General features: G+C 44.7%; 1 long non-coding RNA gene and 2 pseudogenes across 1 annotated transcript; 2 read left to right on the forward strand and 1 right to left on the reverse strand.

Moving 5' to 3' along the window:
- Window positions 1–227: 227 nt before the first annotated feature.
- On the forward strand, window positions 228–27,109 carry LOC133272422 (uncharacterized). Its single transcript, XR_009744408.1, has 3 exons — window positions 228–266; window positions 25,580–25,663; window positions 26,911–27,109. It is a non-coding gene; the product is annotated as an uncharacterized LOC133272422 (long non-coding RNA).
- On the forward strand, window positions 3,646–5,276 carry LOC133272421 (G-protein coupled receptor 35-like; annotated as a pseudogene).
- On the reverse strand, window positions 17,131–18,159 carry LOC133272377 (G-protein coupled receptor 35-like; annotated as a pseudogene).
- Window positions 27,110–27,741: the final 632 nt, after the last annotated feature.

Consider the following 27,741-nt stretch of genomic DNA (forward strand, 5'->3'; position numbering starts at 1 on the left):
TGGGCTGAGGGAGTCAGTGACATCTTGCTGGCTGAGTGCCGGGAGAACAGAAGTCTCCTTAAGGGGAGACCTTAGAGCAGCTCCGGTGCCTAAAGGGGCTGCAGGAAACCTGGAGAGGGGCTTTGGACAAGGACCTGTAGGGACAGGCCAAGGGGAATGGCTTTAACCTGCCAGAGGGGAGACTGAGATGAGCTCTTAGGCAGAAGCTCTTCCCTGTGAGGAAAATGCTGAAAATGCAGACATATCAAATAACATACATTTTAAAGGTAATTACGCTTTCTTTTCCTAAATTAAAAAAAAATCTGCTTAGTGTGGTTTCATCACGTTATATTCTATAGATGTTCTTAGGAAATGTTAGTTTGCTAAGAGGGCAGTCATATGATGAAACATATGTACCATCTTTGCCTTTAGGTAATTATTAGCTGGGCAGATGCTGCATTTGGAAGGTGCCTGACTTGTTTGGTTTAATATGAAAAGCTCTGTCAGACTTTTAAAGTATGCTCTAGGAGGCAAACCCTTCTTCAGGTGAATTTAAGTGGTATTTATTACAGTTTTGCAATACATCCAGGTTATTATTAGTGTTTATGTATATTTTTATATGTAAATACTTAGATTTATTTATATTAGGATTGTAATACTTTAAGTACAGTTCAGGGGCAACATTTCACCTGCTTATATAGTTTGTATTGAAGGTATGTATTGCTTTCTTAGAGAAAAGCAAATGAGGAGTTCACTGAATGATGCTACTTTAAAAGCTTTATCTATAGATAAAAGGTAGAAGGTAGAATTCAGGTTTCCCAATTAAAAATAAATAAATAAAAAAACGAGGTATGTTTAATTTCTACTTATATAGTTATCTAATATATGTTAGATATATATATTTATATATAACATAAATATATATATATTACATGCAGCTGAGTAATATCAGCAGTCACACGTCCATAAGGTCCATAATGCTTGTATCAAATCATGGCGTTATAACAATGTTAGAGCAATATTCCAATACTGATTTTAGAGTAAAAGAACCCATCAGTTAAGACCCTTCTGCAGGATATAGGTCAAATTCACACAACTACCATTTTCTTCACTTTTTATTATGGGGTTTGTCTATATGGGACTCTCCAAGAAACCCACGATCCCACAAAGCAAGCCTGATGAGCAGTAGCAGAACAGATCAAGGACAACTGTCTCTTTTCCACTCATTAAAATTAAATGGGAAAGTCCATTTAAGGCAGCACGTTACATTAGTTTAGCAAATAATACAACTAAAAGAAGACTCAAAAGGAAAGTCAAAGCTAGGGAAATGTTGTCAGTGTAGCACCACTGAAAGTACAAGTCCTCAGGGAAAATAACAGTAGGAGGATCTCCTTATACGTTTCACACAATTACTTTCCTCTTAGTATAAATTGTACTATGTTAAACACATCAAGATTTTGCATGATCTGGAAAGGTAAACAACTCAAGGCAAATGCAGTACAGGATACAAACCACCTGGGAATGGTAGGTAATGGAAGTACAAACCTAGTTGCCACAGTTAACCACTAAATCACTGACACTGAGTATGCTGAAAGTATGTTGAAAGAGTCCCTTTGGTCATATCTATACTAATTTATAGGACAATAAGTGGAGATACTTTCTTCTTACGGTCTCTAGATTCAGAAGAAGCTATGTAAACTAACACATCACATTCTGAAGCTTTTGTTACATCAGCATGATTTCCAGACCATTTACAGAGGACAGTTATCTGCATAAGGATCTGATGCATTAAAGAAACTGAGCCCACATTGCAGGACATTCCTTATTCGTGCAAACATGCAGTCTCTAGATTTCTATAGACGCAGGTACTTCTAGCACATCCCAAGTAAAGGAAAGTAGTGGGTATCCAAAGCGGCTTCACAGCTGACATATAATGCACTGTAACAAAAACTTTCTGATTGCATCTAAGAGGGCAAGCATTACAAATTATCTGAAGGAACAACTTCACTTTTGTTAGCAACATTCTGAACTATTTATACTTACACTGATTGTTACCCCGTACTCCTTGCCAAGAAACATTTTGAGAGCCCTTCAGCCACCATTCTTCATCTCTTCAAGAGCTAGGTCAGATGCTGAATATACATATAAACAACCCTTTTGGGCTTGAACTTGAAAGAGAAATCAGTCACCTATATATGATCTGTGTTACAGCAAAAAGTAATTTTCCCCTCCAACAACCTGTTTATGCTTGTTATCTTGATTGACAAGAGAAATTTGTTTTCTGCACAGGTTCCTACAGCTCACCTATTTTACCCACCCACCTCCTTTCTTCATTTTTCAATAGATTCACAAATTAAGTTGATCCTCTGCTAGGTTGAAAGAAAAAAAGATTCTTGAAAATTATAAGTCTGGCACAACCCTAAGAGTCAATTTATCTTGTCATTTCTCTACAGATACTTTGCAGATTTTGGCAAGGATCTTGTTTCCAGTAATAAAAGTACCCAAGGACTTCTGCTGCCTAACACCTTCTCTTCCTGGATCCTGAGCACGTTGCTGTGATTAAACTGTCTGTTACAGACACTATTGTTACTATTCGTGTTTATTATTGTAAGAGGAAAAGAGCACAAAAATGTTTGCATATTAAACGCTGATGGTACTTTGTTGAGCAATTCCTCCCCAGCATCCTGCAGAGAGAGGAGTGGGGGTTCGTGACAGCATGATATGAGCCAGCTTGTGCCCAGGCAGCCAAGAAAGGCAACAGCATCCTGGCCGTTATCAGCAATAGTGTTATCAGCAGAGCCAGGGCAGTGATCAACCCCGCACTGCTGAGGCTGCACCTCAAATCCTGTGTTCAGTTCTGGGCCTCTCACAACAAGTGAGACATTCAGGTGCTGGAGTGGGGCCAGAGAAGGGCAACGGAGCTGCTGGAGGGTCTGGAGTACAAGTGTGATGGGGAACAGCTGAGGGACCTGGGGGGATTCAGTCTGGAGAAGGCTCAGGGGGAACCTTATTGCTCCCTACAACTGCCTGACAGGAGGATGGAGCTAGGAGGGGGCTGGGCTCTGCTCCCAAGGAACAAGTGATAGTCAAGAGGAAACGGTCTCAAGCTGCACCAGGAGAGGTTTAGACTGGAGATCAGGAGCAATTCCTTCCCTAAAGGATGCCCAGGCATTGGAACAGGCTGCCCAGGGCAGGGCTGGAGTCACTGTCCCTGCAAGCGTTCACACACTGTGTAGAAGAGGTATTCAGTGCCATGGTTTAGTGGTGGCCTTGGTAGTGCTGGGGAACGGTTCGACTGGATGAGCTTAAAGGTCTTTTCCAACCTGGCTGATTCTCTGCTTCCATGGTTGGACACAGCCTGCCCACAGCAGTCACTTGTCTGCACCCAGCAGCCTGCAGCAGCATTCCCACCACCCCTGGAAGCATAGAAAGCCACCTGAGCTACCCCCACATCTGAAAGGACTCAAGTCTTCAGAGTTTCACAAGCCTGGCAACACCCAGAGCAAAGGGCGGCTTCAGCAACTAAGCAAGGGCCTTGGGGACAAAGAGGGAATGCTGCCCAGCTCTGCTTCGGGCTGCCTTAAAGCCAGTGGCTCTCAGATAACTACAGCAGCAGCAAAGATAAGGGACCACAGAAATGATCATTCTGCTTTGCAGACCCTTTGCCATTAGTCAAGCTGTGTAAACTAGGACCAGATGGAGGACAAGGCAGGGCTAACCCTGTAATAGCTGCAAGACTATTGCCTTTGTGGTTTTGTGTTAGCTGCTGCCGAGTTGCTTTGATAGCTGAGGGGTAGAACGTGCTGATGAGCCTACATCTGCAGTGCAGGGGCATGAGCAGCCACAGAGCCATGAGAGTGGGGCACTGCAGCAGGACCCAGCCCAGACAACCTGCCCCAAGCTCAGTCTCATGCCTGCCCCCTTTTCTTGCAGAGACAACCCAACATGGAGAACTGCACCGAAGACGACAGCATGCAGAAGGGCATTGCACTGTTCCAACTTATTGTCTACATACCAGTGCTCTCTTTGGGGATCCCACTGAACATGATTGCCTTCTGGGTCTTCTGCTGCAAACTCAAGAGGTGGACCGAGACCAGGGTGTACATGATCAACCTCATAGTTGCAGACAGTTGTATGCTCTTTGCCCTGCCTTTCTTGATGTATTTTACCAGGTAGGAGCATCCCATAGACAACCTGTGTTTCACCATACAGAATATCGGCTTTACAAACATGCCTATGAGTATCCTGATCATCACCCTGATTGCAACTGATTGATACATTGCAATCAAGTTCCCTCTAAAAGCAAAGATTCTTCGATCCCCACTGAGATCAGCTTCTATCTGTGGGGTTCTTTGGATAATACTCATGATTTCTTCCTACTTTCATCCACAGTTTCATGACAAAAAGGAACAATTCTGTTTTCAGAAGCAATCCTCTCAACCTAGTTATCCATTGTTAGTGTCCATCATCTTTGGCGATTTTTTTCCCTTAGTGATTGTGACTTTTTGGTCAGTACAAGATATCAGATGTCTCAAGAAGATGGTCACGAGCTCTCATGAGACAAAATTAATCCAGAAAGCAATCTGCATTATTTCTGTCAATCTGTACCTGTTCATTGTATGTTTTTCACCCTTCTACATTGCCCTGCTCTCGTGGTTTGCAGTGGATGTTGCTGGAGCTTCTTCTCTGCTCTCGGAAGTTAGCACCTCTGTTCAGGTCTGCGCATGCTTAGCAACCTTTAACTGCTGTTTGGATGCATTTTGCTATTACTTTGCAGCTAAGGAATTTCAAGAATTTCCATCTCTGTTCCCCACCTGTATGTCAGTGAGGTCCAAGATGAACCAAAGCCAAGAATCCCAGCCAGCCAGAGATCAAGTCATGACAAAAGCAAGGTGTAGCACACTACAGGTGTTAAGAGCCACCAATGCTGCTAAAGTTTGGAGGCAGAAGGAATGGGACCTTCTACAGTATTTGCAATCCTTGTAGCTGTAGGCGTACCTGCAAAAGGGGCAGTCCCTTCCAAGGGGTCTGATATTAACTTGAATTTTGTCCTTCTGTCCTCAATGACTTGACTCCAGCTTTGACCATAGTCTTAGACCATTGTATCACAGCTTCAAGAGGGAGAGCCACGTGGGATGGAGAATAGATGATAAGGCTACTGGTTCCACCATGCACCTCTTGGTACATCACATGCAACTAAACACAGGAAACTGATCACTCATACAGCAATACACAAATCCACTTCTGGTACTGCTATATATGTGGTCAGCTAACACCAAGAAAAAACCCAGGTACTACAGTGCCAAACCTAATACATCTCTGCTGTTCATATCAAACCATACACTGGTAGTGTCCTGCTAACATATATTATTTCAAAGCTTGCAGATATCACCAAGACACAGCTGTTGCTGTGCATGGAGTAAAGGCAGTGGCCTGAGACTATTGCCCCGTTCCTGCCATGGAACACTTGTTTGAGCCTGTGGCAACACCCTGGCATTTGTGAGACTAAAATCATTATGGGCATAATTAAAGCCCTTACTGCATGGGAAAACTGAGCCCCACGAAGCACTGTGGGCCTCAGAACAGAGCTTTAGCATTGTGTCTGTCAGGTACAAATCTGTGAAGATCTGATCTCACCCGAGCGACTGCTGTAAGCCCTGGTGACAGGTTTGCTGTACTTCAAGGGGATCAGCTCTTCAGTGGGTGTCCTGTCCGGTGAGAAGTGACTGCATGGGCTCAAGTGGTCACAGCCTCATGCTGAGCGAGCGTCGATGCCCAGAAAACAGCAGTGAGCAACCTGAAGCAGACACAGCCCTAATCCCACTCTGACAATCCATGAGCAGTTTCCAGGGGAGGTTTGATGAGAGTGAGGTGTGCGAGGCTTTCTGCACAGATAGGGCAGACCCACAGCTAAGGGCTTCTCGGCATTGCTCTGTGTGATGAAGCATTGCTTTGCATTTGGCGCTTTTTCTCTTCCAGGTGCTTGACAATGCACAGTGGGGGTTCAACAGCTTTCCTGCACTTCATTTTGAGACATTTAACTCTGAAGGTGTCCCTGCTCATGGCAGGAAAGTTGGAAATAGATGATCTTTAAGATCCCTTCCAACCCAAACCCATCTATGATTACACAGAGAGCCTTAAGCTTTCCTAGCTGGATCCCTGACCGTGCATCAATGTAAATGTCTAAATGGGACCCCATTCAGATGGCAGTCCCCACACCAGCTCCAGCAGAAGCAGTGGTCTAGAAGGCAGAAAGAAGACTTTGGGGTGCTCCAGTCCAGTAGGTCCCCTCCAAGCAATGAGCATAGCCTAGTGGGCAAGGGAGGTCAGCGGGCATTGCCCAATGAGGTATCAGGCACTGGAAACCTAAAGTTGTTCCATTGCCAGAGGAATTGCTGCAGGGTTGCACAGCAGAAGAGTGTTTCACCTTGCTATTGCAGGCTCCTCAGTCAAAAGGGGGTGGCATGAACCATGCCAATGGTGGCAGAGGAAGCTCAACCCTGGGGAAATACATTAAGGAGGGGCAGGGGTACTTCCTCTACCAGCATCGCTGCTCTCACAGCCACCAGCGAATGGACATTGCAGGACACCTCACCAGTCATGTGCCAGGAGCACCGATAGGAGATAACTCCTCCTGGCTATTTGCTGACTATTTGAGCTCTGCAAGGCACTGCCTTTCCCCATCCACGGTGGGACACAAAATGGTGGTGGAGAAACTGAGAGAAGGCTGGACCTGGTGTATTTTCAAAGGCTCATTTTGATACTGGCCACATTAGACATGGTTTGTATGCTTAAGGCTTGTCTCAGCCTTTGCTAGGTCTTCCTGATGTCTGTTATGGTTGATTCTTGTATCTTGTGGGTTCTTAAATTTCTCCTTGTGTCCAAAGCGTAGAGCTGCTGCAGGTATTGGCTGCAGCACATTCCCTCACCTCCAAAGAGGTCTCCTGGCATGATTCCTGCAGCAGCATTATTTTCAAAGCTAACCAAGAGCTGCAGATGGACACAGATTCTGCAGCACTGTCCTATCGTTTGCTTGCTCAGGATGCTTTCGAGCCCCAGGAACCTGTACCCATGGAGCCAAGCTCCCCTTGCAAGGAAAATCCAGAGGCATCTCAGACCTACCAGGTCTTTTCTGTCCATGAACAATTGCACCTGGAGTATACTCCTGCATTAACTCCTTTGAAACAGGAGGGCAAACAGCAGTACTGACCTTAGATCCACGTGATAGAATCACCCACTAGACCAGATACAGCTCGTCCTTTTATTTCGCATGGCTGCTGATCACATTTCTTGCCATGGCATTGGCAAGCCTTTTTGCCTTGGAACTGTGGCAGAAGCTGTAACACTTCTGAGATGCAAACCAGCTTTCACTATCCTTGAGAGGCCGCATGCAGACCCCTGACCCTGACTCTTGCTGCAGAAAACTAAATGCTACCACCAAGTACAGCATTCGATGGCAGCTAAAACTAATAAGAGATGTACTAATAATTGCTCTGATCACTAATGAGAAATGATGCAGAGACAGCTCAGGAATGAAGAAGAGGACAGCTGTCCTTTTGATGCACATCTCTGAAAGCATTTTGAGCTGCGAGGATGCTGGCTGGCTCCTCCTGAGCACCACTAGAAAGGGAAGGGATAAGAGCTGGGTTTAGGAATCCCTTTTCCATTATCCGCTGGTTGTAACAGCTCACAGAACTCCTCGCTGCAGGATACCTGCTGCTGCCTGACCGGAGTCTGGCCTGAAACAGAGGACCAAGCATTTCCCCTGCTGTTGAGATTGCTCTGGAACTTCAAGGCCCAAGCTCTGCTCTGCTTCAGGGCTGCATGGAAAAGTGTTGAACTAGAGGGAAACCAGACCTCAGCTCATCTTGAAGCCAAACAACCGGGATGGAGAAGGAAGGAAACCTAAATTGGGGTTAAATGAAGGTGTCCCTGCTCATGGCAGGAAAGTTGGAAATAGATGATCTTTAAGATCCCTTCCAACCCAAACCCATCTATGATTACACAGAGAGCCTTAAGCTTTCCTAGCTGGATCCCTGACCGTGCATCAATGTAAATGTCTGGCTTTCCAACTACAAATCTCCTCTGTAATACCTGGGATTGCTGACTATGGACTGCGTATACTCCTGCCCCACAGGGAAATGTTGAGAGGAGCTCAGAACAGTTAAGCCACAAATGGAAATCTTGGGGCACCAGAAGGAAATGACCCATAGAGTCAGCATGGGAAACATTCTAGAGGTTTTGAAATGCATGTGATAGCTGTATCCCATTTGGCTTTATGGTCCATGACTCCGAGTGTCTTCTGGCTTGTAAATACCTAAAATATTCCTCCAGGGAATGCAAATCCATATTCTGCTCATTTAAACCTACAGACAATTAACTTTCATGGTGACAACTTACAAATACCTTCCCTAAAAGCGTCCTGTCTCCTTCTAGTGTCTGCAGGCCACATACGGGAACCACTTTCCAGATGCTGGCCAAAACCCATATGAAATGACTATTCTCATCACAGAAAACACTTATCATCCAAACATTAGATAACTGCTTTGTGTCAATACTTTGGCAGAGGTCCTAGCATAAAAATGGGTGAAACCATTCAGGTCATTCAGTTGATCATTTATGCCCCAATTTTCTTTGATGTAGTATTTAATTCTCTGGCGTTACTGGTCTTTCACTGCAAGCAGAGTGCATGTGGCCAACTTAATCACAGCACACGCCACTTGGCCCTCATTCTGCCATTTAAAGGCTCTTTTCTAAGACAGCAAAAGATCCAAGACAGAAATTGTGCCTGATCTTAAAAAACATCCATTGCTTAAGGAGATGCATGAGCACCGTCACTCTTGTAGCTGTCAGCAGATACACTGCTATTAACTATCCTTGGAGAGCAAGGGGCTTAGGGCTCCTGTTAGCCCATTCTCCTTTACGGTGTGCTGTCAGTGTTCATGACAGGAATCACTTAGGTGTCCAGGCAAGAGGTGTTCAGCAGGGAAGACACCTTCTGTTTTCAGAAATAACGCACAGGGCCTTCAAAAACGCTCTTTGCTGTAGGATCCCCTCCTGGGCTTCTGCGGGTTATAATGAACGCCTGCTGCAAACAGATTGTTATGAAAATGTTAATTACTTTGAAAAAGAGATGAAGGTTGATCCATATCAACCTGTCATCCTACTGTTAACCCAGAAAGCAAACTACTTACTTGTTCTGCAGCTAACTGTCCCAATGACTACCAGACCTGTAGTGGACTCCACATGGTCTCGAGGGAACGAGCGTCTAAATTTACCGACATTACTGGACACTGGAGCAGATATCACCATAATAAACACCGACAAGTGGCCACACTGGTGGCCGTGCCACCCCACCCTGGGCGGAGTTGAGGGCGTTGGTGGCACTGCTTCTGTGCAACGCAGCTCTGATTTAATACAGGTGGCTGTTGAAGGTCAGGTTGCTTCTATCTATGCAACCATTATGCTGCTGCCCACTGGGGTGAATGCCCTAATCGGCCGAGATGTGCTAGACCAGCTGGGACTGGTGCTGACTAACCAGCATTTTTAGGAGCGGTCGCTGCACAGTGGACTTTCCCGATCCAGCTCACATGGACTGTTAACACTCTGGTGTGGGTTGAGCAGTGGCCGCTGAAAAAGGAAAGTCTAGAGCAAGCGCAGCTTTTAGTACAGGAACAATTACAACAGGAACTCCTACGACCTTCCATGAGCCCCTGGAATATGCCAATTTTTGTTATAAAAAAGAAATCAGGGAAATATAGACTGCTACGGGACTTGAGAGATGTGAATGCACAGATACAAGCAATGGGTGCCTTGCAGCCAGGTTTGCCGAACCCTCCTATGCTCCCAGAGGGTTGGCACCTGCTGGTTATTGATCTTAAAGACTCTTTTTTCACAATTAAGCTGCATCCACTAGATACTGCACGATTTGCTTTTACCTTGCCAATGCCAAATAAAGCAGCACCTTTTCACCGTTTTGAATGGACAGTACTGCCACAGGGAATGAAAAATAGCCCTGCCCTGTGTCAGCTATTTGTGGCCAGTGCGCTCCAGCCCCTTCGCCGGATATGGCCGGGAACATTAATTTATCATTATATGGACGATATTCTATTCGCCCAAAATCATCCCTTCACTACAGACCAAGAGACTCTACTGGAGCAGCAACTGAGCAAACAAGGACTCGTTATCGCGGCTGAAAAAATTCAGCGCAGCCCTTCTTGGAAATATTTAGGTTGGCATATTACAGAAGGCCAGGTGCGACCACAGAAACTGCAACTTCACATTCAAATTTCGACCCTACGTGACACACAGCGTTTACTTGGACATATACAATGGCTGCGTCCTCTCATGGGCATTTCAAATGATGATATTGACACTTTGAGACCCCTGTTGCAGGGCACTGACCCAGCACAACCAGTGCGACCCAAGTCGGAACAGCGGCTAACCATCCAGCGCATCAGCACACAAATCGTACAGAGATGGGTTGACCGTAGAGACCCAGACCTTCCTGTAGACCTTACAATACTACAAGGCCCTAAGCAACTCTTGGGTGCACTGACACAGTGCAAAAAGAAAAGGGGGGAGGAGGTGAAGATATTGGAGTGGCTTTTTACTGCTGTCCGGCCCAAAACTACTATTCAACAGAAAATAGAAAATTTAGCAGAATTGGTTCAAAAGGGCCGAATGAGGGTGTTGCAATTAACGGCCCAGGAACCCGGAACTATTTACCTGCCAATAAAACGGCAGGATCTTGTGTGGTATCTCCAGCACTCACAGGCGTTACAAGTCAGCCTGCTGTCTCAGGCTGCGGACCTTAAGGTAGAGCAACTGCAATCCACTACCTTGCGCTGGATCAGCCAGCAAGAATGGATCAAGATCCCAAAAAGGAGTGAGCGCCCGCTGGCCAATGCAGTAACGGTTTTTACAGATGCTGGAAAGAAGTCTCGGCGCGCCGCCGCGACCTGGATCCAGGGTGAGACATGGCACCAGCAGATACTGGCCGCGGAAGCAGAGGACTCACTGCAGACTTTAGAGCTAGCGGCGGTCGTCTGGACCTTTTTGAACTGGCATCACACAGAGATAAATGTAATCTCTGATTCTATGTACGTCACATGTGTGGTTCAGCGTATTGAGGATGCTCGGCTCAGAGAGTGTCGAAACCGGCGGTTGTTTGACCTGCTGCGTCAGCTGCAGGCAGCCATTCATCAGTGGGAGTGTGCTTACGCCATCATCCACATACGGAGTCATAAATGGTTACAGGGGTTGGGGGAAGACAATGACAGAGCAGATCAATTAGTTTCCATTGTTGCACTCCTGAGTGACTTGATAAAGGCCAGGGAGGCCCACAACACTTTTCACCAGAATGCTAAGGGACTATTCCGTCAATTTAAGATTACGATGGAGGAAGCGAGAGGCATTGTCAGGGCCTGCCCCAGCTGCAGCCATCATGGACCAGGGCTGGGAACTGGGGTGAACCCTCGGGGTTTGGGCCCTTGTGAAGTATGGCAGATGGATGTCACACACGTGCCGCAGTTTGGATGCCTTAAGTATGTGCACGTCACAATTGACACACATAGCAGATTCATGTGGGCTACAGCCCCGACAGGACAAAGGGGTTCCCATGTAGTGCGGCATCTAACTAGCTGCTTTGCCATTATGGGAGTCCCTCAGCAAATAAAAACGGACAATGGGCCCGCCTATGTAGGTGAGATAATGCGCCAATTTTGTCAAAAATGGGGAGTCAAACATGTGACTGGCATTTCCCATTCGCCAACGGGACAGGCCATAGTTGAGTGGGCGCATCAAACCCTGAAATGGTACCTTGAAAAGTTCAGTGATGCTCGCGACGTGCAAGAAAGACTGTCTAAGGTGCTGTTTGTTCTGAACTACTTGTGCATTTTTGCAGATCAGGACTCTCCCCCTGCTCAAGTGCACGGCCGAGCCGCGGCGTCCGAATCGGAGGCGCCCATGGTGGTCATGTACCGTAATCCCAGCACGGGCTTATGGCAGGGCCCAGCAGAAGTGAAATACATGGGGCAAGGTTATATGTGTGTGCTTACATCCACAGGTACCCAATGGGTTCCTGCGAAGTGGACCAAAACAGTATCCTTATCTTCTCCTGCTCTTCCTGACAGTAATAAAGACTCCGGAAACGATCAACCGTCTACCTCCGCAGACCAGGAACAACAGGTGGGGGATGATGGTTAAGTTGCATGGTAGAACGCCATTTGCCTCGCCTTACCTTCCCCTGGTAAACCATTTCCAATATGTTTGGGTGGTATTTTAATAAGCAATTGACCCTTGCCAGTCTGCCATGTCGTTTGTAGCACTACCAACCTCAACAACTCAACAGACGATTGGGACACTGGGGTACCATATTCGCCTATTGCCCCAAATGGACCTTGGGAGTAGAATTATTAGGGGCCGTGCGAATGGGTACATTTGTAATACTTAGCTGAACAAGTGCCTAAGCCAAGGTGAATAGTGCTATAAAAGGTGTAAGTTCTAATTCTTTAGATTATAGGAACGTCAGCGTGTGGTTCAGGTAAGCTTCCCGCAATACTTCCCGCTCTACCGATCATCCCTTGAGGCTGCTCAGCGGAATGTTCGGATCTGCAGTGATCCAGCTGGCCTAGCAATCCTTCAATAAGGAAAAGGGGACCTTGTTACTGGAAGACTGACCTCGCCGACCCTTAACACTTCAGTGACAGCACCGCTCAAGGTGCTTAAAGTGCCTTATATTTAGCCTCACTGTTAAACTGTAGATCTTATGTAAGTTTTGCTCACTTGACACTATTATATCAGTTTCTTTCCTCCTGCCAGACACGGCATCAGCCGGGGCCTTGGCTCAACTAAGCAGGCTGGGTTGCTGAGTTGCTAAGCAGACAATTCTACATCGAAGGCAATTTCTGATTTGTTTTAATGTTGACTCTGTAAGACATGCAACACTGCAGAACCTTTTGTTGTTGGAACAGGGACATGGATCTGAGGAGTTTGTTGGAATGTGTTGTATGAGTCTCTGATTATGCTAATTCGATGTACGCACAGCTGAGAACCCTGGCTCAGCTTACCCAGCAATAGTAAATGAGCAATATCCTAAGAATAACTAGATGGTTGTCTTCACGGGGCATTACAGGTTGAGTCAAACACTGTTGTTTAAAGTATTGCACTTATGTATCATTGATTAGGTTAATCATCGTAGCTATTAGACTTGTTTATAGTTGTGTGATAAAACAGGTGAACAGAATAACCCACAATGCCTTGCTTGCACAAAGAAAAAGGGGGGAATTGTTGCAGAATGACTCTGAATACCACTGTGGTATGTGCACTGTAGTATGTGGCTGAATACCACTCCTATATATGTGTGAACTGCGTCACAAATAAAGTAGAAGTTTGCTTATCACCCATATTGGGTTGGCCTGTCTGCTTCTCCTCACCGCTTACACCTCTTCTGCACAGCGTGTGAACGCTTGCAGGGATAGTGACTCCAGCCCTGCCCTGGGCAGCCTGTTCCAATGCCTGGGCACCCTTTAGGGAAGGAATTGTTCCTCATCTCCAGTCTAAACCTCTCCTGGTGCAGCTTGAGACCGTTTCCTCTTGACCTATCACTTGTTCCTTGGGAGCAGAGCCCAGCCCCCTCCTAGCTCCATCCTCCTGTCAGGCAGTTGTAGGGAGCAATAAGGTTCCCCCTGAGCCTTCTCCAGACTGAATCCCCCCAGGTCCCTCAGCTGTTCCCCATCACACTTGTACTCCAGACCCTCCAGCAGCTCCATTGCCCTTCTCTGGCCCCGCTCCAGCACCTGAACGTCTCACTTGTTGTGAGGGGCCCAGAACTGAACACAGGATTTGAGGTGCAGCCTCAGCAGTGCGGGGTTGATCACTGCCCTGGCTCTGCTGATAACACTATTGCTGATAATGGCCAGGATGCTGTTGCCCTTCTTGGCTGCCTGGGCACAAGCTGGCTCACAGTGCTGTCACAAACCCGCTCCTCTCTGCAGAATTGCTCAACAAAAGTACTACCAGCCCCAGCAGATAACAGATGTCCAAAGGGAGAAGGGAATGTGGGCACGTGTCTGATCTCAACCTTCAAAGGTAGGAAACCAAAATGTTGCTAGAGCAGAAAACCGAAATCCAAGAACTTAGACTCTCTCCTGGTATTCCTTTAGATATCCAGGGCATCTGCTCCCATCAAGGCAGCTGTGGAATATGAATCACATTTAGTCTGCAGTTTGTAAAGGAAAGTGTTTACATCGAGGCAGGTAGAGAAAACACCCAGATTCTTACAGTCTCTTACAAATACATTGCCTTATAAATCAGCAGCTTGTAAACATCAACTTAGTAGTTAAACTGTAGTGAAAATGCCCAATCGCATGAACTAAGTGAACTGGTTTTAGTGTCAGAGACTGGGAGATGGATCTGGCAAGCACAGAGGAAAGCACAGCACCTGCCCTAGCACCAGAATTGGTGTGTCTTTACTGAACCACAGGGATATGGTCATTTTTAGGTTGGAATTTATGGAGGAACTAATATACAGTTGGTGTCCTGGCTCTTTTGGGCTTTCAACCTCACGGGTCCTTGGCTGCATTGTGGTACCACCTACCTTGCAGCTGTTCTCTGGTGGGTATCCTACAGTGAAAAAGCCACTTTCTGCATGCATAGCAGTGATTCAAAGAGCAGCAGAGCCCTATGTGGCTGAGGCTGGCCCTCCCAGCCCTGTCAAACCCCCTGTGTAAGCACAGAGCTGGCAGTGATACCTAATGTTCTGTGCTGCAGCGTGCCTGGAGGTGGGTATCTCCATGCGCACAGAAGAGGAACTGGTGTGAAAGCAAAGCTAGGGATGAAGACCCCTCTGAATGACACAGGCGTCTGCAAAGCGGGAGGACACCAAAGCACCTGTGTGCAGGTGAGGATTGAATTAGAATGGTTTGGGTTGGAGGGGCCATTAAAGCTCACCCAGTTCCAACCCCTGACACAGACAGGGACACCTTCCACTAGAGCAGCTTGCTCCAAGCCCCTGTGTCCCACCTGGCCTTGAACACTGCCAGGGATGGGGCAGCCACAGCTTCTCTGGGCACCCTGTGCCAGTGCCTCAGCACCCTCACAGGGAAGAAATTCTGTCTAACATTTAATCTAAATCTCCCCTCTGTCAGGTTAAAGCCATTCCCCCCTTGTCCTGTCACTACAGGACCTTGTCTGTACCTTGTCTGTACCTACGATTTCTTGTAGGTACTGGGAAGCTGCTCTAAGGTTTCCTTGGAGCCTTCTCTTCTCCAGGCTGATTCTCTCAGCCTGTCTTCATAGGAGAGGTTTGTTACAATAATCTTCGGTCTCATGCATGTATGTTAACGATCAGGCTAGTGCTTCAATTATGAGGTGAGAAAGCACACCCCAAAGTGTGTATTGAGCAGGGCACACACTGGTGTGGGAAGAAGTAAAAGCCATTACCTGCTGCTTGTGGGGCTGTCAGGGTGGTTTAATCCTCTGAAAGGCTGCAGCGAGGATGCAGGCGTTGTGGCAGGAGAGAGGATGTGCCAGGGCCGTGGGTACCAGTGCAGTATGCTACTCCATGCAGGGCACAGCTGCCTCAGAGCCTGCTGCCGGCAGCTGAAGAACAGCAATGAGCTTTTGTTCCCTTAAAGCGCTTCATTTATCACCTACTTTTTGGGACAGTCGACTCTCTGGTGCCCTCTGTTGTTCTGCTCGCGCCAGCTCGATGCTTCACCATCATCCTTACCCACCCAGCCTGTGCTCCCCCACTCCTCTCACACAAACCCCAGCAATTAAAATTTAATGTTTTCAGTCGTGGAAAAACAAATAATTTCTGAACTAAAATGGTAATGGTTGCAAGTTGCCCTTCTGGCAGCAAAAGGGGGCACAGCAGAGCTGGGCAGCCTCCGGTGTGGTTGCAGAGTGTGCGCAGTGGGGAGCTGACAGCCTTTCCTAGGGGACATGTCGGTGCTTGTGTACCCCGTGATAGTGAGCCCAGGGTGAGAGGTCCCAGCGTGCTTCTCTTCACTGTCTTTACAAGAAGGGTGACAGACATTATGGGCTGGGTCATCCTCTGTGAAGCAGTCAGGTGTCTAGCACTGCTCATCAGCATCACTGCAAAGCCCAAGCTGGTAATGACAGTCGCTGGTCAGAGATACTGGTGAGGCAGTGAGCGCGCTATTGGGACCTTTAGAAACTTGTTTAAGAGCATGCCCCAGTGGGACTTTACAGTCATTTTGATGGGTTTTGTTGTCTGTTGGGTGCAGCAGTTGCAGTTCTATCTGTGAGAGCCAGGTTCTAGCTTCCTCAGGATTTGTGCCATTAGTTTGTGTCTTCTGAACTCACAGTTCCATAGGTGACAACAACAGATTGAGCAGCAGCCATAGGCTCCCTGAAGGCAGATGCAGATCACATGCATGGGTGGCAAAGGTCTAGACAGAGTTGAAAGGGCTTCCTCAGGGGTGTGAGCAGTAGCCCACTGGGAGTTGTCTGTGCCAGGGCTCAGTCCTGATACCTCCTGGACTTTGTGCTTTTATGGCAGTGGGTAAGTCCTGCTTTCATTCTTCACATCTATATGATGCATTGACTTGAAGATGAAGGGCAGTCACCAGAGTCTAGGCTGTTTTGTAGGGCTATGTACTTAATAATATGCTGTTGCTGCCTGAACCCTCCCCACTGCTCTCCAAAGGAATATGAAAGAAATAAACTGTATTATTTTAATAATGCAAACAACCTGAAACACACAATGAGGTAAAACACAATACGTTCTTTTTGTATGTGTCTACAATAAGGATCAGTAGATTTTAGCTGCAAAATGAACTAAAATGAGGAGACATACACGGGTCTCTTATAAGAGTAACTTCTTGTTAGAAGTAAGAGTAATTCTTGTAAGAGTAACTAGAGAGTGGAATGGAGACATGTTAATGACCAGTGATTTCATAAACCCTTTTACAGAGCTCTGTGAAGTTAAGAGAGGCATAGGGTATAAATGGCAATTAACTTAGAAATGCTAAACCTAACAAAGATCTTGTGCTATCCCTGGAGACATTCAAGGCCAGGCTTCTGGGCCTTGAAATCTTGTTTAAGATTTCTCTGCTCATTGCAGCGGGTTTGACTGGATGAGCTTTGAAGGTCCTTTCCGACCAAAACCATTCTATGACTCTATCATCTCTCCAGAGAGAAAGAGCAACAGTTATGCCAATAACACTGAAGATGTATCTTCTCTTGAGGTTGTGGGGTGCTGTTTTTCATCCCTCTTGCCTCCCTCCTTCCACGTCCCTCTTTCCTGTAGCAAGTGTGTGTCTGCAAGGGGTGGATTTGATCTGTTTTTTCACTGCTGGTTTTGGGTGGTAGAAGGGATTCATGGAACTCCCTGGTCACACAGTAGTAGCAGACACTATCCAGGCAGCAGTTAGATGTGGCAATACAGCTTGTCATGGAGGAGATGTTCTTCATAACCTGGAGCATGCAACAGGTAGCTCCAGTGCTATCCATTACAAGCCTGGCAAGTAAGCCAAAGAAGGCTGGCAGAAAACATACTAGAAATACAATCGGATTAGCATAAATAACATGAACAGCTTTCTGAATTGATTTCTCCTCTGGTGAGTTGGTGTTCAGGCATCTCTTGAGGTTCCTGATTACTTCTGTGGAGCAAAAAGATTGCTCATGGAAGAATAAAAATGAACAATGTGGAAAGCAGGCTCAAAGCAGCAGGCATGGTGGTATCCTTCTGGAAGCAGAGGGTGGATTGGCTCTGCTAAATCTGTATGGTGGCACCAGTTACAATGGAGACACACAGAAGCCTGCCTTTGATGGAGACCTGAAGGTCCTGGCTTTCAAGGGGTGCTTTATTGCAATATATTGATCAATGGAAATAAATGAAATTATGTAGATACTCACTAATATGTTGATGAAATAAATAGATTGTTTCTATAAACTGGCAGATTTCACCTCGGGTTGACACTTATTCTGGAGCAAATAAACCATGAAAGGCAAGGTGCGGATGACAAAACAGTCTGCAAAGACTAAGCTAATTACATACACCCTTGTTTCTGTCCACTTCTTTGTCTTGCAGAAGAACACCCAGAGGGCAAGGGCATTAAATAACATTCCAAAAAAGAAAATGAAGTTATACAGGCGGACAGCGTGATAAAGTTCTAGACTTGCGATACTGCAATTGCTGCACACATTCATTGTCCTGTTGTGTAGATGTTGTATGATGTTCTGAGATCTGAAATAGGAAAAGACATGGTACCTCTTAATAGATTCATGTCCTATAAAAAAAAGGGTGTCTAAGTAAATACTTACTTTGCACATCACAAACGTGAATTTGAGTCTGCAAAGCTGACCTTCTCAGCCAGCCTGTAACTGGGATGCATCCTTTGTCAAGCTTTGTTTATGTTTACTCAGTTTAGGTGTAAATATCTCAAAGTACACTTTCAATAAGACAAGGCAGATAGTCTTTATTAAATAGTGGTATCTTGAATGGAGGGGTGGAATAGCAGTGAGAAAAGCCCCCATAGATAGTAAGGGCATCCTGTGACAATGTGATTAAGCCAGGCTGTGCAGATGAGGTAAGATTACCCTTAGCTTGGTTATGAGCTAGGCAGGGATTGCAGTGACCAAACCTAAAGCCCCACACAACCTGTGAGCAAAAGCTTATACCAGGTCTGCTGGCCTGGGAGACAGAGGAGTGGTGTGAAGGCCTGCAAGGGCATAGCAGATGTCACCTGGGGGACATGTGCATGCTCTGGCTCTAACTGGGCAAGTTTCTGAGCCTTTGAGCCTTGCAAACCTGGAGTTCCTGCTCAAAGCTGAGGAAAAGAGCTGAATCTGAGCTCCTGCATCCCAAAGGCAGGCTTTAAACCCTAAGTGAGTGGGTGAGGCATGGAGCTGTCCACTCCTTGGAAGAGGAATTTGCGGTGGAAGGATTAACCTAATTTTAAGCCTGTGCATTAAGGAAAGAGTACAATTCTGTGAATGTAAAGCAGATAGACATACCTGGAAAAGGAAACACCAGTGCAAAACAAGGGACTCGCATTTAAGGGCTGCATGAGATGGCTCCTGCTCAACGCAGGCATTCTGCCACGCTGGGAAGTCCATGAGAGGTAAGTTGCAGTTACTGAGTCTGTGTCACACTGACTGCTGGATGTTCTTCAAGAAAGTTGGTTTTGTGAAGTGTGAGTTCATGGGCTGATAAAAGTCAGCTTTTATCAGACCCCATCCTGTGCACAGTGGCTCTGTGTGGCATGCAGAAGGAACAGTTCTCTGACATGCTGATTCTGTGTATGCATCACTGAATTTCTGCTTGCATCTAAATGCAATTTGGAAAGAATTTAACCTTTTAATTTGAAGCATGTATTTTGCCATTCTAACAGGAGACTGGTGAAACCCTACAGCTTTCAGAGATTTTGGAAGGGACACCATGACTGAACATGCCTGGTTAAGCAATTATTTCCCTCTGCAACTTGTTCGTTTATGAGAGGAAATAAAGAGAATACCATATCCAATTGATACTTCAGGGAGATTTGAAAGAGAACAAATGCATATTTGGAATTAGGCCAGGACACTGAAGCTACTATGCCCTATCCAAAGAAAAGAGCCATTGGACTGTTATTGACCATAAGCAATCAGACACTTGGTTTTATGTCTTATCAGCAAGACTACATCACATGCTCATTTAACTCATTCTTGCTTTTGAGTTCTCTCAGCTGCTGAGAGAACTGCTGGTGGGTTTAATTCTTTGTCTTACCAATAAAGGGGATTCTTTTAATTCATTGGAAATCTGTAGCTGACTTCTTTGCTACTGCACTGACCAGATCATAGATGATAAAATCCTGCACTGACAGAAAAAAAACAGATCAAGCAGCTTAATGGGTTCTTAAGATTTCTAACGTCTATGTACCATTCCTCATGCCACAGGCTTGACTTCTTTGTCAGACCAGATTGCTCTGAAATTGTGAGATTCTTTAAAAATAAGGAAATTAATGGTGGTACACAGGAAAATTTTTATTATGTACTGATGAATAGGACAGAATGCATATACAGTAAAAGATTACTTCAGTGTCATGATAAGGTGTGACAAACTTTTCCAGTTTTTGAGGAGTTGTCCAATCTTCTGTGTCCATTATAAAATCACTAATAGACTTGGTATTAAATAGCAACAAAACCAATCTGAAGATGTAGGGAAAGCTTGCATTCAATTATTAAGAGCTCAGCAGAGAAAATCCTCCTAAACTAAAACCAAGGTGTAAGTATTTTTAACAGAAAATATGCTAGGAAGTAGCCTGGAGAAAGAAGCCCAGTTGTGTCTGCTTTAAGCTTCAAAATTGCTTATTTGTTGTATATTTTACTGAACAGTTGCATTAAAAATGCAGATCTTCAGAAGTGCCTGGAAATTAACTGTGAAGCTCAGAAGCCTTCCTGGTTTGACCTTTCTTCAGAAGCACGATGAACATTACATTGTTCAACTCTTAAAGGTAAGATTTTCCAAAGAGACATGAATAAGCTCTCTTGCCATGTATGTTTCAACTGTCCGTGAAGGAAAGCTTCATTTTCCAGTGTTCACCTCAGAGAGCATTCTACAAACGATCTGAAAAGCTGTATTTTTCAAGACATCTCTAGTTAGACAGTCAAAAATTTCTTGTGGTTTTTTTTTTGCACAGAGCGTGTTATGGTTACTGCAGTGTAGCGAACAAAACACATGAAACCACATAATTTGATCAAGGCACTAGGAAATCACAAGTTTACTTTAAAAGTGTTGGCATCAACCAAATAAGACTTAGGGTCCTTAATGATACAATATTAAACACACACACACAAACCACCCCCAAAGCAATCAAATGAACAGCTGCTCAGTTGAGAAAAAGAATGTTTACAATCCTGCATATTCCTTAGCTGGTGCATGTCTGCCCATCACGCTTGGATAATACAGTGAGTTTCCAGACCATGCTACACTTTCCAAAGTTTAGTCTGTCGTCTTCTTTGTTAGCTCTGTAATAGGAATGAAGCATGAAGTAACCAGTAAGACTAGATCACTGAATGATGCTACATTAAAAGCTTTATCTATAGATAAGAGGTAGAAGGTAGAATTCAGGTTTCCCAATTAAAAATAAATAAATAAAAAAAAAAAGATATGTTTAATTTATATAAGTTATATAATATATAAATATTATATAAGTATATCATCATCATCACGGCTTGTCTTCTGGAATGAAGATTTGGGAAGGGCTTTACCCATGCTTACTACAAGCGTGCTGATGACTAAAAAGGCCAATGTGAGATAGGCAAATCCGGCTGCAAAAAGCACAGTGAAAGGTCTCCTTGGGTGGTATAAGCGGGGCACAATTCTTTCTACGTTGTCTTTACTCTTTGAGACTAGTTTTGCATGAGTTCTCAAAGGAGTCAGTGGCGTTATGTATGGTGTGTCTCCAAGTCTCCCGATTGGAGGCCAAGGTGGACCACTGATGGTAGTCAGTATGGGCAAGGCTAAGGTATTTTTTCAGGGAGTCCTTATATCTCTTCTTTGGGGCACTTCTCTTGTGGCTACTGGTGGCAAGTTCACCATAAAACACGATCTTAGGGAGGCGGTAATCCTTCATCCTAGAGACGTGCCCTGCCCAGTGCAGCTGCAATTTCAGCAATATGGTCTCGATACTGGTGACCCCTGCCTGTTTGAGGACAGTAACATTTGGCACATAGTCAGTCTAATGGATGTTTAGAATCTTATGGAGGCAGAGCTGATGAAAGCGTTCGAGAAGTCGCAGCTGGTGACAGTAGATGACCCATGTTTCAGAACCATATAATAGCGTAGACAGTACAATGGCTCTATAGACACTAATCTTTGTACTTTTCTTCAAGTGTTTATTGCACCAGACTCTTTTTATGGAGTTTTCCGAAGGCTCTATGTGCCTTTGCTATTCTGTTGTCTATCTCTTTGTCGATCATGGCATCCGAGGAAATAATGCTTCCCAGATAGCTGAACTGCTGAACTGACTTAAGCTCTGACTTGCCAATGGTAATGTGGCGATGATGATAATCTTGTGGTGCAGGTTGGTAGAGAACTACTGTCTTCTTCAAGCTGACTTCCAGCCCAAAAAGCTCAGCCACCTCCACAAAGCAAGATGTTAAATACTGCAGATCTGCTTCTGTGTGGGCAACAAGGGCGGTATCGTCAGCAAAAAGCATTTCACGGACAAGATGATTTAGGGTCTTAGTGTGGGCCTTCAGTCGCCTTAGATTGAATAGGCTACCATCAGTGCAATATCGAATATAAATGCCATTTTGATTGTCGAGGTCTACCGTAGCCCTTTGGAGCATCATGCTGAAGAAGGCTGTGAATAAAGTTGGTGCGAGAACACAACCTTGTTTCACACCATTGGTTATTGGGAAGGGCTCAGAGAGTGCATTGCCATATCTGACTTGGCCTTGCTGATCCTCATGTAACAGAATAATAATTTTGAGGAACTCGGGGGGACAATCTAATCTTTCCAAGATCAGCCACAGGCCTTTTCTGCTCACAGTGTCAAAAGCTTTGGTGAGGTCAACGAAAGTTACATAGCGCCCCTTATTCTGTTCTCTACACTTCTCTTGCAGTTGTCTAAGAACAAATACCATGTCTGTGGTACTTCTATTAGCTCTGAAACCACACTGACTTTCAGGTAGAAGTTCTTCTGCAATAGTGAGTACTAGTCTGTGCAATAGTAATCTTGCAAGAATTTTTCCAGCAATGGAGAGCAGAGTTATACCTCGGTAGCTTGAGCAGTCTGACTTTACATCTTTTTTCTTATACAGAGTGATGATGATTGCATCATGAGAATCTGATGGTAATTTACCTTGTTCCCAACAGTGCACAACTAGTTCGTGAAATTTAGCATGAAGTGCTTGGGCTCCGTGCTTCCAGATTTCAAGTGGGATTCCATCAACCCCAGCTGCCTTGCCAGTTTTCATCTGCTGTATAGCGTTAAGAGTCTCTTCCATGGTAGGGGCTAAATCAAATCCAATTCATTTTTCACCGGTTGTTGTAGAATGTGCTGGATTCCTTCACCTTGGACTACACGGTTAGCACTAAAGAGTGTTTGAAAATGTTCAGACCAATGATTCAGGATGGAGATTTTATCTGTAAGAACCATTTGGCCATCTGCAGTAAGGGGCTTTGAACCCGAAATGTGGGTCCACACACTGCTTTCAGAGCCTCACAGAATCCTCTGTGGTCACCCAAATTTGCACATAATTGAGTCTTTTCTGCTAGGTTGAGCCACCACTCATTCTGGATGTCTCGAAGTTTCTGTTGGAGTTTGCTACATACAAGAAGAAAGGCTGCTTTTCTTACATGGCAAGGTGGCTGAGCGAGGTGTGCTTGATGAGCAGCTGTCTTCTTTGTCAGCAATTCCTGGACCTCCTGGTTGCTATCGTCAAACCAGTCTTTGTTTTTCTTTAAGGAGAACCCAATGGATTCTACGGAGGACTGCAGGATGCTATTTTTAATATGTTGCCAAAGCGCTTCAGGAGAAGAATCTATAAGCTGATCTTCAAGCCTAGTTTGAAGGTTAGCCTGAAAGCTGTAGCTGTAACAGCCCTCACTGCAGCTATTTGGAGATTATTAACATTGAGCCTCCTCCTCCAAATGCTGCCCCTCTTAGGTTTGGGCTTGAAGTGGAAGTTTGCAACGCACAGGCGGTGGTCTGTTTGACATTCTGCACTAGGCATCACTCAGGTGTGACAGACATCAAGAATATTTCTCTGGCGCACTAAGACATACTCAATAAGGTGCCAATGTTTAGATGGAGGATGCATCCAGGTTGTCTTCCAGCTGTCTTTCTGCTGGAAAATGGTGTTGGTGATGGTAAGCTGCTGCTCTGCGCAAAACTCTAGTAAGAGGCGACCGTTATCATTGCAGCTGCCAACACTGTGCTTGCCTAGTACTCCTTTCTAGGCTTCGAAGTTCTTACCTACTCAGGTGTTGAAGTCACCAAGGATTATGATCTTATCTTCTATAGGAACCTTTTGAGTGAGGTGACACAGGTCGGAGTAGAATTTTTCTTTCTCTGCAGGGTCAGCTTGCAGAGTTGGAGCATATAGACTGAAAAGAACAACATGTTGCTTATTGTGTAGTGGAAGACATAATACGATCAGAATGACCTATAGGCAAATTTTCAAGTTTGGAGATGATGGAGTTTTTAATCATGAAGCCAACTCCAGAAAGATGACTTCAGTTTTGGATTTGCCTGACCAGTAGAGTGTATAGCCGGCACCATGTTCTTTAAGGCTACCTTCCTCATGAAGGCTAACTTCACTGAGAGCAATAATATCGATCTTAAGTTGTGACAATTCGTGGGCAATTAGTGCAGAACGGCGCTCAGGATGCCCGCTGTTCGCTGTATCAAGCATGGTTCTGATGTTCCGACATGCGAGTGTCAATCTGGACACACCTTTGGAGACAGGTGTATGCCTTTGTCTCTTTGTCTTTAATCAACCGCAACAGAAGATGCCCGTTGGCTGCAGCTAGCCAACCAAGTGGAGGGGGAGATGAGCTTTGGTTAGGCCACCTTTTCTAGGCCTCTCTCCATATGGAGCAAGCAGTGCTCTCCTTGAAAGAAGCCTGCTTGGTCACTCAGGATGTTGCCAAACAAGACTGTCATCTCCTGGGTCAGTTTCGGGCAACCGATGTCCTGAACCGCCTGCACGCAGGGTTGGGTCTGCCACTTCCAGTGCACCTTATCACCTGCCTTTTCATCCCTCGCCTGTCGCTACAGGGCTTTGTGTGTGTGGGTAAACCCCTCGGGCCTGTACAGTGGATTTTTTTATGTGAGGCACAGTGTGCACAGAACTGGCCCCTCCCTTTACACTTGAGGTCTATCTGCCAGGGTCTAGCGAGCTTGGATGGTGACAGCAAAGTCCTCAGGTCGTAGGTTTGATTAAAGTGTCCTTCTCTTTGATGGATGGCCTTACAGGGCTATGCGAGCTCCATCTGCCCAGGTTTGAAGTTAGAGTTGTCCTTCTCCTAGGATGGTTGCTCAAAGGGTAGTGAGCCCATCCTGCCCATGGACACACTTTGTCTGACCCTTCAGTTGAGACCTGTCTGGCATGGGAGACCCTACCAGAGGCATAAGCCACCACCAGCATAGCTCCAGCCTCACAAGGGCACGCAAGCTCTTTCCCCACAACAAGGGGGTGTCCGTGAAACAGATATATATAATATATATTTATATATGATATATAAATATATATAATATATATATTACATGCAGCTGAGTAAGCTCTGTTAGACTTCTTAAGTGTGCTCTAGGAGGCAAACCCTTCTTCAGGTGAATTTAAGTGGTTTTGCAATGCATTCAGGTTATTAGTGTTTATGTATATTTTTATATGTAAATACTTAGATTTATTTATATTAGGATTGTAATACTTTAAGTACCATTCGGGGCAACATTTCACCTGCTTATATAGTTTGTACTGAAGGTTTGTGTTGCTTTCTTAGAGAAAAACAGATGAGGAGTTGTAGGTTTGAAGGTAAGCGTGTTGTCAACAAGTGGGCTGAGGAGTGATACAGCTTTTCTTCCATCACTGTGAGGGTGTTTACCATGCTAATGGGGACCTTCCCATTCTCTCACCATAGATACTATTTGGGAGCTTGCACTGTTTCTTAAGAAAGTGTGGATTTAAAGCACACGTGCTTGGTTAAGCTGTCTAATTTAAAATGGTAATTTTAAATGCTCTTTGCAATCTATTTGTTTTTGCAAAAATGTCTTTTGGGTATGCCATCGCCTTCCTACTTCTGAGCAGTCGAATGCGTAAAGAAACAGTAAGACTTCATGAATACATAAAAGGAGACAGTTTTATAGCAATGAGAGTATTCCTAAGCATAATTCACATTTTATGAAATCATAATTCATCTCTTCACAGATGGTGAGGTAAAGCTTTTCTAATACTTGAGGGCCTCTTATTATTCTAAGAGTGGAACTAGATGATCTTAAGGGCCTTTCCAACCCTAACGATTCTATGATTCTATGATTCTATGATGTATAGAAAAACATTTTTTAAAACAGAATATTTCATTGCAGTTGGAATTCAGGTTTTGATTGTAAAAGTGACTTCTTATTAGGGTTTGGCCTTGCAGTAAAGGAAAAAAAAGAAAATATCACAAATAAAATATTACAAATATGATTATCCCTAAGTTTATTAAACAAATGAGGTTTCTGCAAATTAGACCTGCTTATTCTTACCAATATATTGAGCTTGAAGTCAGAACCATACTGAATAATCCAGTTTGTGGTGCTTATGAGTGTTGTAAATATGTTTTTTTTTAATGCTCTATTAAAGTAGTCTCAAATTTCTCAAGTATATGGAAGTACTTCTCACTGCTGGAATATTAGATAAATACTGGCAGACCAGTAGTAAGGTAAATCATTGGAAACTAATGGAAAAAAATATTTCACCAGTGCCAGTGCAAGGTTACACTGCTTTTGGATACTTCTTGTCCTCATTGGAGATGATTTAATTGGAGATGACTCAGTTATGAACAAGCAGCCAATGTCATGTCATATGCAGCAGTATGTCTTCACCTGTTCATGCTTGATGTTTATTCCACTGATTTATTTCAGTGCTATTCACAAGTATTACTTCTGATTTTAATACTCTTGAGAGCAGAGTTGTGCTGGTTTGGGGTTGTGGTGATTCTGCCAAGGTAGTGCTTTTTTGGGGGTGGCATATGCAATGACTTAGTGTTTTGCTTGAATGTGAGTTAAGAGACAGCTTGAAAGCAAGGCTGTTTTAATTGATAGAGCTTTTGGGAACTTTTCTCCCTCTTACAAATTAATGAAATTGCTAGATTAAATCAACTTAAATGGAGCGAGACAGTGAGATAATGTGCTAGCCTTTCTATCTTAAAATCTCTGCTATTTAGAATGATGACACCAAGCCAGTCTCTAATGGATGTATACATTACAGAAGAACTTCCTGAAGTCTGGACTTTTGCTTCAGAAAGGCTGAGGATTTGGAATGTACATTTCTGTACCCCAGAGTGAAAACATGCTAGTGGAGCTGATATCTGTTTATATTCTGTGCAGGAATTTATTGTGTTTATAATAACCAGGTGGACATGTATGTTTTCAGTGACTACTTGGATGAAATAAAGAATGAAGTGTTAGTGGCTCAGAATGATCTCTGCTTTTGAGAAGGGCTAAGAAAATGTTTAAAACCATCTTCCTCCCTTTCTGATTCTGGGCTTGACTACAGAAAGCATTATATTGTGCATTGAATACCAAAGAGCATAGTTTGAACTCCGAACTATACTTCTCCCAGGTTTAATCAGTGTCTTATATGTAGTATCATATGTGCTTCTGTTTGCTATCATTTTCTGTCATTAATTTTATGGTTGTCTATGCTCTCAGCTGTGTGCAACACCTCTCTCCTTGCTGATTTGCTGGTAGTACTATGTAATAGGTTCATCATGCAGTATTTCTTTAAATCCCATTTTCAGGCATTTCCTGGTCTGTGCATCCTGCTCCACACCTACCCATCTACTCCTTCGGGAGAGACACTCATCATTCATTTGTCTTCGGGTGGGTTACAAACTTCCTAGGCATTAGTCTGTTGTCTTATTGCTTATGTGTCACATCTGCAGGAGTCTTTATGCCATCACTCATTGCTGTGGTCTAATAATATGGGCTGGATGGATAAATACCCATGCCCAGTAGGCTATTTCTCATGTTCATCCGTCAGTTACTCTCTCTGTACTATCCTGCTTTAGCTTATATAATGGGTTGTGAAGGAGACCAC

This window comes from Pezoporus flaviventris, unplaced genomic scaffold (assembly GCF_033815535.1).
Source record: "Pezoporus flaviventris isolate CSIRO_AGI_PZ_B2104156 unplaced genomic scaffold, CSIRO_AGI_Pfla_v1 ptg000029l, whole genome shotgun sequence".
NCBI lineage: Eukaryota > Metazoa > Chordata > Aves > Psittaciformes > Psittacidae > Pezoporus > Pezoporus flaviventris.